This window comes from Nicotiana tabacum, chromosome 1, assembly GCF_000715075.1.
Source record: "Nicotiana tabacum cultivar K326 chromosome 1, ASM71507v2, whole genome shotgun sequence".
Taxonomy (NCBI): domain Eukaryota; kingdom Viridiplantae; phylum Streptophyta; class Magnoliopsida; order Solanales; family Solanaceae; genus Nicotiana; species Nicotiana tabacum.
In genome coordinates, this window is record NC_134080.1 from 213,861,019 (window position 1) to 213,871,917 (window position 10,899).

Consider the following 10,899-nt stretch of genomic DNA (forward strand, 5'->3'; position numbering starts at 1 on the left):
TTGAAAGTTTTAATATTTTTCGGAATTTTTCTCTCTTAAATATTCAGCTCTTTTTTCTCTCTGTCCGTTCTTTTCTTATTCTCTCTCTTATTCCCCTTTATTCTCTGTCAAGACCTCTTATTTATATCCCATCCCAAACCCTTTAATCCATTAATAAAACCACACTTTCTCCTACCAAACCCATTATCTTCCTACTCATTCCCCACTACATTAAACTAATATATCAAACCAACTCATTACATCTTGTCCCCCATGCCTACCATAAACAATTACCATATTCCCCTCCACTACATTTTGTCTTGTCCCCCATTTATATTAAACAACTATATCAATCACACCCTATTACATTTTGTCCCCCATGCTTAACATAAAGAATTATTCAAAAATGTTCAATTACCAAACTACCCCTCCGACCTTATTGCAATTACCAATTTAACCCTGAACGTACTGCAAATTACCAAACTACCCCCATCAGCTCTAACCAATCAATTAATCAAACTTAACCAAAATATAGCCAATATGACCAACTTCTAACAATGTTCAACAACAAATTCAAACTAAATGATGAACAACAAAGAAACAACTAAAATTATCTTGATTGAACAACATTTTCAACAACAAACAAACCTACTTTCATATTCAACAACAACAACAACAAACAAGTATATTCAGATTTCTAAATTCAATAATCATTTGAACTTAAAATCAAATCTGACAACATTACAACCAATAATTCCTATATTAAACTTAAACAAGATTATGGGACAAACTCAAGAAATAATCATAAATGATAAACAATAAACAAGAAAAATCAAACTTATACTAATTTCGGATTCAAGAACAATCAAACAAAGTATGGACATAAATGAAAAGATTCAACAACAATAACAAGCAAGTTTTATTCAAATTCGAATTAAACTTGAATTAAGCTTAAACAAAACAAATAAACATATTCAAATCACTAAACTTCAAATAATCAATTGATTTTTTTAAAATTAAATCCAACAAAATATAACAAAGATACATGATTCAAACTAAAATTAAAAAAACAAAACATAACTTCACATTAAATTACTGAACTTTAAACAAAGTGAACACGAATTTAATCTACAACAAACAACGGATTCAAGCGATTTAAACTAACATTCTTTTATATTAACATTAAATCCTTTTAAATTAATAAAACAAACTGAAAAATATTTAATTGAATCTTCAACTTAAATCTTAACAACATTATAATTAAACTAATCAATTTTTATCTAGAAATAAACAAGAAAAATGAAACAAAACAAACTGAAAAAACAAAAAAAATGATGAACATGAAATTAATATCAAACATATTTGATTTCAAATCCGAAAAATATCAAACAAATTAACGGACAGAAACGAAACTTACAACTAACCGGAAATGAGCAACGATGAACTCGAACGGACACGGACAACTCGAACAAACAACCACGTCATTCCGAATCTTGATGAACAACGAAAACCCCATCTTCCCTTTAAACTCGATGAATTCAAACTGGACTTTGACGAAGCATTCATGGCGGAAAAGAAGATGAAGAAGAAGCAACAACAACATTGGTTAAAGCTCGACGAAGAAGGCAGAAGCAGCATGAAGCAGTGTGAAGCTGGTCGACGCAGCATCAATGCATGCTCGTCCATGGCGGACCACGGCAGTGTGGTCGACGGACTGCTGTACGTCGGCGAGTGAGCTGTGGGAGGGAGGTGGTCGTTTGGTTTTTTCCGGCGTGGCTGGGGGTGAATGATGACTGTGACGAGGTAGCCATGGCTTGGGTTGTCGTGGGCTGTTGGGCTGTCATGGTGGATGTTAAGCCATGAACGATGGGGCTGGGTTGTTGGTGGATGGAGATGGAGGATCGTTGGAGCTACTGGTCGTCGACTGTGGAGCTGGACGTCGACGAAAGACTGATGGTCGTCCGGCTGTGTCGACGGAGCAGGCTGGCTCGTTCAAAAGAAGAAGAAGCAGCCATGGGACTGCTCGTTCATGGTGCGATGAAGAAGATGAGGACGAGACAGCCATGGGAGCTTGACAAGCTCGTCAATGGCGGATAGGGGCGGAGGTTTTTGGACGTTGACGATGATGAAGGAGCTTGGGCAGCAGCTATGGCTGCTCGGAGACGAGACAAGGTGTGTATGTATGTGCGTGGTGACAATGAAAATCCATGGATGAGCTTGAGGGGGAAGCCATGGATGAGCTTTGGAGAAAAATGGAGAAGAAGAAGAAAAATAGAGGTGGGGGCGGGTGGTTTTTGTTTTTTGTTTTTTAGGGTTTTGTTTTGTTTTGTTTTTCAAATGCAAGATAGGGGGTGTTGGGTTGAGTCGACCCGGTTTGAAATGGACCGGGTCGTGTGGAAGGTTGGACAATTTTTTGGGCCTGGGGTTGAAATTTGAAGAAGTGGCCCAATCCAATTTTTTTTTATATTTTTGCTCTCTTTTCTTCTTTTATTTTTCTAAAACTAAATTCTAAAAATACTTAAATTATTATTAAGAACTAAATTAAGTTATAAAATCGCAAATTAACTCCCAATAACAATTAACGCACAATTAAGTAATAATTAAGCATAAAATTGTATATTTGGACATTAAATTCTAAAAATGCAAAAGATCCCTATTTTTTGTAATTTTCAATTTTTGTAAAACAAACTTAATTACTAACAATTGTAGAATTAAATCCTACATGAAAAATGCGACATATTTTTGTATTTTTATTAATTTAACAAATAAACATGCACAGACAAATACAAATAATTATTCAAAAATATCACAAAATTGCACACCAAGGAAAATCATTTTATTTTTGAATTTTTTGGGAGTAATTCTCATATAGGGAAAAAATCACGTGCTTACAGCAAGTATTGTAGACATGTGATTTTTTACCCTCCCCAAGATTTTTATTTATTAGCGTAAAAGATTTAATTTAGGCATAATATAGATATTTTATGTAATTTTGACTCTTTTACTTTATTTTATTACAAGAAAATAAAAATCACAAAAATAGGTTCATTAATGTTTTGTAGTCATTTTAATCTTAAAAAAAACCCTAAAAAATATATAAAACTAGTATCGTATTTTTATTTTTATTTTAATATGATATTTGAAAATGCCAAAAATAGGTTATTTTAATGGTAAGTTTTATTTTAATAATTATTTGAATAGTAGGATTAATTAATAAATGGAGCCGTATTTTTAATCTCTTTTGCAGGGAAAGAATAGAACTTGGGCTCGAGCAACCCATTTTTAGGCCTAATTTTGGACCTAGCCCACAATTGTCAAGCCCATAATTCCTAGACCCATACCTCTTAACCTAAAACCCTACAACCTAGACACTATACTATAAAAGAATATTTAAGACTAAAGAATTAAAAGGGGAAGAGGCGGAAGAGAACGAACAAAAGCAAAAAAACGTAAAAAGGAACGAAAAAAAAAGTGGAACAAAAGCTGAAAGCAGCAACGGAAAAGGCTGCGCACCAACCATCCCCGCCACCCCCCTGCGTCGTCTTCTTCTTCAAACCCCCTGTCCTTCATTTGCTTAAAAGAACAAAATAAAGTTTTGTTATTTTCCACCATCTCTTTATTTATAATTTCTGCCATGAAATCCATGTAAGAAACAGATCTCAAACAGTTCAAACTGAGCCCAAACCAGCCCATCTTTACCTCTAAAACTCCATAACCCAGTAGCTTAACACCACCGCAAAACACCATTAAAATCCTTGTTATTCTTCCTCAAATCAGTGGGCAATTGGTTTTTGAGCCAAGTTCGAGTTGATGGCGAGGTTCTCGTTTATTCGGATATGGTTCCGTCGAGGTCGTAGCTGTAGTTCGCGGTCAAGTTGGCGTGGTCTTGTTGACGAATAATTCCATTCAATTCCGTCAGCATGCTTTTCTCGTCTACCTTGTAAACAGCAGAAAGTTGTTGATGAAATGGAAGCTATAAAGGTCCATATTTTCTTTCTTTGTTGTTATCTAATCTATGCTTTTGAAGTTTTATTCCAGAAGATCCTTCTACTTGCAGTTTTATTTTGTTTTTCTTAATTCACTAGTATGGTAGATATTTTAGATTTATTTGTTCTCATAGTGTTAACAGTAAACTTGCTTTAGTTGTTTTCTCCTTATTTAAGAGCACTATTTGTTTACGTGCTCAATTTATTGTAGATACCCTTGCTTAACTTTTGTTCATTTAGCTCCTTGATTAGTTTGGATATTAATTGTTTGAAGTGAATATATTATCTTTGTTCTGTTTGTGAAATGATTATTAGTTCAACAGAGTAACTAAGAAATAAAAAATAGTAAGGTTTGAAAATTTGAACTGGAATTTTAGGTAGTAATTGGGCTGGGGAAAAGATCTTTGGATAAAAGAAAACAAAAATCAAGAATGAACATTTGGATATGTAATTGGTTATGGCAGTAAATCGGAACAAAAGGATTTTGGGGGCCATTAAGATCAAATTGGGTTTGGAATCGTTAGCTAGCTTACTTCTTCTACGATGGTTCCAATTCCATAAATCATGGCCTTACAGTAAAAATGAATATTGTAGTTTGCTTTAGGCGCATAATAAATCATCGTGGTCATGAGTACGATTCCCGTGGTATGGTCACGATACATAAATCCTAATTCAGGTGCGCATTTATGTGACCCAAATCCAAATCCTAAAACGTTGAATAAAATGTGTTCCGGATTGCGGGTGCATTTCATGTGGCGCGATCCAAATACATGTTTTAAACGACGTTCAATCTCCGTTACAAATTGACTGAAAGCGGTTTAAAGTCAAAATTGCACATAGGTTCAAAAATGTTTAAAATTAGATAATTAAGCCAATTATAACAGTTGAGCGACCGTGCTAGAACCACAGAATCCGGGAATGCCTAACACCTTCTCTCGGGTTAACAAAATTCCTTACTCAGATTTCTGGTTCGCGGACTATAATACAGAGTCATTCTTTCCTCGATTCGGGATTTGAACCGGTGACTTGGGACACCATAAAATTATCTCAAGTGGCGACTCTAAATTTTTTTTAAAAACAATAAATCCCGTTTCGATTGTGCTTTAATTGAAAAAACTCCCTTTACCCTTATACTCTTTTCCGGGGGTGTAGGTAAAAAGGAGGTGTGACAGCTCTGGCGACTCTGCTGGAGACAGAACCCAGAATCTCTGGTTCAGGGTTCAAGAATTCGAGCTTAGAATAATTGTTATAGTTGGCTTTATCCATTATCTGATTTTGTTACATGATTTGGGCCTAATGTGCTAATTGATTGCTTTACCGTTTTGATATTCCGTGAACTTTATATAAATTGTTGTGAAATCCCTCTTCTCTCTGAGTCTTCTAAATCATGAAGAAGTGTGCACTTCGTGTGACTTCTTTTCTGTCAGAGTCATATTCAAAATTTGGAACGAGGTTTGGAATGAGGTTCGGCTCGAGCTGTCCGCTCGGGTAAGCCCGGTCTAGAACAATAAACCCAGGTTTTGAACCTAGAATAACTCAGCCTCATGCCCGATCCCTAAATAGGAACGTTTGTTTGCATCATGTGCATTTGACTTTGGAGACTCAACACAGGGGTTGGGTCTATCTAGGACAGGTGTACCCGAAATGAAAAGACTATCTTGATGCATCCTATGTGCTACATGTTGCATTTCTTCAAGGGTAAAAGGGTCATTTGGCGGACCAATGATAGCTGAAGGTAAATGAAGAAAAAAAACAAAACAAAAAACAATGAAAAAAGAAATAAGAAAAAAGAGAAAAAAAAGAGGGTGAAGTGTGAAGATAAAGCGAGTGAGGCCTAATTATGTTTTCTGTTACATTTTGTTAAGAAAAAAGAGAGCTTGAAAAATTCAAAGGATTTTTGTACTTTTTCATCATTTTTCATAAATCAAAAATCAAAAAAAAGGGAAAAAGAAAGAAAAGAAGAAAACAAAAATATTTTCTCTAAATTAGTTGTTATTTTTATTTCTCGCCCGTATCCAATTTGCCCGAACTACGCATACCTGATTCTCGCCTCTCGGGGCGGGATACGTAGGCAACCCACATAGGGTCCGGTCTTTCTAGTAAATCTTATGTTCTTGGCTTTGCGGGGTCTTAGCCAATTTTTGCACTTCTAGCCACCTTTTGGCCAAATAAGTCATTTTGCAAAAATAGTCCCAATTATGTCTTGCATGTGTCTAATAGGGAGTGTTATTATCTCACATAGTGTTGGTTAAAGTTTTCTCATACAGGTGTGGATTTATTTACCGAAGTTTGAGCATGGCAGACACCCCGTGACCATCCGGTCAAGATCGCTCAGTCAGGAGTTGCTTAAGGAGATTTGTTTTATTTTTATGTTTTGAGTCTGTTCCTCATTTTATGTCGTCTTTTACTTTATACTTTTGTACAGTAATGTCAAGTCTTTTTATTATTGTTATTTTCTGTTTTATATTTGAAAAAATGTGTTGTAACTCAAAAAATCCAAAAAAGAGATGTTGCATTTTATATTTCGTTATAAATTTTCTTTAGAATACTAATTCTAGAAATGAGAAAATTTTGAGGTTGTTTTTCCTTTAGGCAATTAATATCTAGAACTTAAAATGAAATGTTTTATATTTCTTCTACTATATCAGGACCAAAATTCAAAAAAAAATAAAAAAATCTTTTAGTACTTCTTTAAAAGCTTTCTTTAGGGTGTTAATTCCAAAATCCAAAAGATTTTCTTTTGAGGTGTCTCTTTGGGAAATTAGTGAAAAATGAGAAAAAAATATTCTTTCATTTTTATTAGAACTTTAGGATATTGTACATAGAAAAAATACTTTATCTTTTGTTTATCATTAGAATTGTTTTTAGGTAATCAAAATTGAAATCCAAAAGCATTTTGTCTTATCTTTTTCATTGCTCGTTTCGGATATCGCGTCAGGATATCAAATGAAAAATTCAAAACATGTTCTGTGGTTTATTGTTTAGATTTCCTCCTTAAAAAAAAGTGAATCAAAAAATATTTGTTTTCTCTTCTAAGGGTTTTCCTTAATAATTTCCCATGGAGTGTTTGTTTAAAAAAAAGGGAAAAAAAAGAAAAATATATGCTCGTTAAGCTTGAGTTTACAATAGGTTATAGAACATTAGGTCTAGAATTTTTAAAAACAAAAAAAGAGATTTGTTTCTTTTATTCCCCTTTTCTCGTCAGAGTCATTAAGGTAGAAACAGAGAACGTCAGTTTGTTTCCTTTATTCCCAATCTTTCAGAACTACGCAAAGATCTGATTCATGCGACGTCATGATACGTAGGCAACCTACATAAGGTTCGATTGAATCATTTTTTTTAAAAACTGTTAAAAGAAAAGGAAAAAAAAAGAGAGGTGAAATCGTGAGATGTGAGATATGAGAGAAAGAAAGGGGGATGATTAAAAAAAGAGAGAAATGAAGGAAAACGGGCAAGCCAAGAAGTGTTAGAAAAGAAAATAGAAGATTCAAATGGAGAAATTGGGATGATGCCAAGTGACCTTATGACCCTCGAAGTCATTCTAGAACCATTAATTGTTGCTAGGCGTATTGCACGCAATGTGATATTTTTTGTTGTTAAATGCCCTAACGCTAACGGGATGACCCCATTTCGTTATTTTGATATCTTCAAACAGAAAGGTGGTTGGTTTGTGGTTCTCAAAGTAGTAACTCCTCTCCACAACATAAAGTCAAAAGGCAATGGCAGACAATAACAAAACTGAGTTGGTTGATACAGGTGCCCAAAGGCAATTGGTCGAACAGGACAATGGGTTGGTTGAAGAGGTAAAGATGATAAGACAACACATGGCGGACATGTATCCGGCTTGGATGACTGAGAAGGCACCACCCCCGCCACCACCTAGCTTCCTAAATGTTTCCCTTACCCAAACATCGGTCACAGTGCCAGATGATCCCCCATACTCTCCAGATTCACCCGCTTACCATGGCTTTCCCAACCACCCCAGTAGCTCCGTCACTCATCTTCCAATTACTTTTCCCAAAAATTGCCCTCCTGACTTATCCACCATCCCCAACAATGAACACCCACTCAAAGCTCATGATGCCCAATATTACCCCTCAGAGGTTGCCCACAAGGTTCCCAACTCATACAAGCAGGGCCCTCGGGATAAGTTTCATGTTGAAAATGAAAGGTTCATAGGAAGAGAAGGGAAAGATGGGATACCCAGGAGGCTTAAAGGCATAGAAAAATCCTTGAAAAACAAACAAGGAAGGGAAGACCAAGGTAGCATGACTTACAAAGAACTGTCTGTGTCCCCTGACGTTCGCCTGCCCACAGGGTTCAAAGTGCCAAAATTTAACTTGTATGATGGGTGTGGAGATCCGGTAGCCCACCTGAGGGTCTATTGCGGTGAAATGAGAAGCGTTGGAGAGAAAGATGACCTGTTGATGGCATATTTCAGTAAGAGCCTAACTGGGGCAACTTTGGACTGCTATATTCGTCAAGATGTTGGTAAGTGGCCTACATTGGGTGACATGGCTCAAGATTTTGTTTGATACTTTCAGTACAGATCAGGCGTTACCCCAGACCGCTCCTCCCTATCTAGAATGGAAAAGAAGATGGAGGAAAGCTTTAGAGAGTTTGGGCTCAGATGGAGGGAACAGGCTGCTCAAGTCAATATCCCGATTGGTGAAGAAGAAATGGTTGAGCTTTTCCTACGAGCCCAAGGGCCCACCTACTTCAGTCATTTGATCCCGGCCTTGGGAAAGCCTTTCAAAGATGTGTTAAAAATGGGGGAGCTAGTAGAATAGGGAATCAAGTCAGGCAAAATCATGAGTTGTTCGAAAGAAATTCAGAATATCCCAGTAAGCTTGGGTGGAAGAAAGAGAAACAGAAAAAATGATCTGATGGGCTTTCCCGATCAACACTTCCCACCTCGACATCATCCCCGTGGATATCCCTGTGCACCAGATGATCCTCCCCAATACCACTTCTCTCCACAGAACTCCCAAAGTCGTACGTCATTTTCCCAGTACCCAACTCCACAAAATGCCTATCCACCCCTACGAGGCTACCAAAACCCCCTGGATCAGGTTTCCGGCCCAATCAAGCATTTAAGAATGAGAGGTTGCTGAAAAAGAAAAGTCTTTCACCACTATTGGAGAATCATATGCCAGTTTGTTCCAAAAGTTGAAGCAATTAGACATGTTGAATCGATTCATATAAAAATGCCAAACCCTCTGTCAAAGAAGTTGGATTTTTCTCAAAGGTACGCATATTGCTCAGATGCCCCGGGGCATGACATAGAGAAGTGTTGGAATTTGAAGAAAGCAATTCAGAAGCTTATTAATGTAGGTGACATTGTCGTGCAAAATCCAGATGCAGCAGACACTAGCCAATGTCCATCGCCTATTCATAATGAGACGCATATGGTGAGTATGATTTGTTTTGAAAAGGAATATAAAAATTCTTCTAAGATCCTCGAAGGCCCACGCGCTGCAAAGTTTTCAGTGCTATCATAGGTTGATCTTAAGAATGAGCCAGCAAAGGGAACCCAAAAGCAATTTGTTAAGAACAATGTGATGGAAGTTTGTGAAGGTCCTAGTAATGTTGATGCAAAATTCAGTGGCTAAAATGCCGAGCTTGGCAATTGGAAAGACGCTCCGGTCTTGGTTAGCCAGGGAGGAGTTTTGGAGGTTTATTTTGTTGTCATTTTTGTTGTCCGGGTTATTCCAAGGTTGTAATCCAGATATTGTCTTGTGACTCAAACCCTTCTATCCTCTTATTTTGCCTAGTTTGTTTAGTCTAGTAGCCTGTTTAATGTTGTCTAGGTTTGTTGCCCCAGTTTAGTTTGTTTGTTTTGTTGTCCAAACCCTGTCACCATCTGTTTATTGCAATTTTCTGTTTTCTGTGATTTCTAGTCATTTTCGTTTAGTTCTCTTTTCTTTTATAGTTCATTTCCTGTTGACTCTAGTAACATGACATGTATGCGTAATTCTCGGCCTAGTCTTAAAAATTCAATTTAGTCATGAAGCAATGAATGAAACAATTTTGAAGATGATAGGGACATTTGAGGGAAACAAGTAAAGGCATGTTGAGATCACTTCAAGCCCGAATTGTGTGAAACTGGGGCAGATAGAATATGAAGAAACCCTATTAAAATGCATCATGCCGCATTGGTTTGAAGCTAAAGGCAAGTTTGCCCATATTGACAGTGGTTGTTCGTGGTAAAGAGAGTGAGAATGTTGTCCAATGGTGCTTTGTATGTAAGAGATGTAGAAGGCGAATGTGTGGATACGGTCATCAAGTCTGGCGCAATCAAAAGATGTTACGAATGGTTTCCTTGGTTTGTTTAAATTGTGTAGTTTGCTCTTGTCATGTTTTGGAGATTGGAATGACGAAGGCATTTTGTTCTGCTATCTAAACACTTTATTCTTCGTTACCCCTTTGAGCCTCATTTATTTTCTTTCATACCCCTCTTTCGGAATTAGTAACAAAGATCAGAAACACAAGCGTGAAAGATAAGTAAAGGACAAGGAGAAAAGAAAAGAACGAAAAGGGAGAGAAGAAAAAATGAAAGAGAAGAAAACTAAAGAGAAAAAAGAAAAAAAAAAGAGGAAAAAGAAGAAAGGAAAAAAACAACAAATCAACAAAAAGAGAAAAAGGAAGAACGAAAAGAAAAGAAGAGAGAAAGAGAAAAGCAAAATCACAACAACAAAGTAATTCCTATAACATGAACTACGTTCGACCTGATTCCTTTTAAGGATACGTAGGCAGCCTCACGGTTTGGTCTCATCTAAATAAAAAACCAAAATTCCCCAAGCAAGAAACTAGGGTAGAAATTGTGGTTGTTGTAAGGAATCTGGTTCCGAAAGATGTAATTTTGAACCCATGTGAATTATTTTGAGCCTTTGATATCCTTTTTTTTAACCCTATCCAAAAGCCCACGTTACGG

General features: G+C 36.5%; 1 long non-coding RNA gene across 1 annotated transcript; it reads left to right on the plus strand.

Annotated features, from left to right (window-relative positions):
- The first annotated feature begins 3,402 nt into the window (after positions 1 to 3,402).
- On the plus strand, positions 3,403 to 6,485 carry LOC142163215 (uncharacterized). The gene is made up of 2 exons (XR_012694477.1): positions 3,403 to 3,960; positions 6,233 to 6,485. It is a non-coding gene; the product is annotated as an uncharacterized LOC142163215 (long non-coding RNA).
- The last annotated feature ends 4,414 nt before the right edge of the window (positions 6,486 to 10,899 follow it).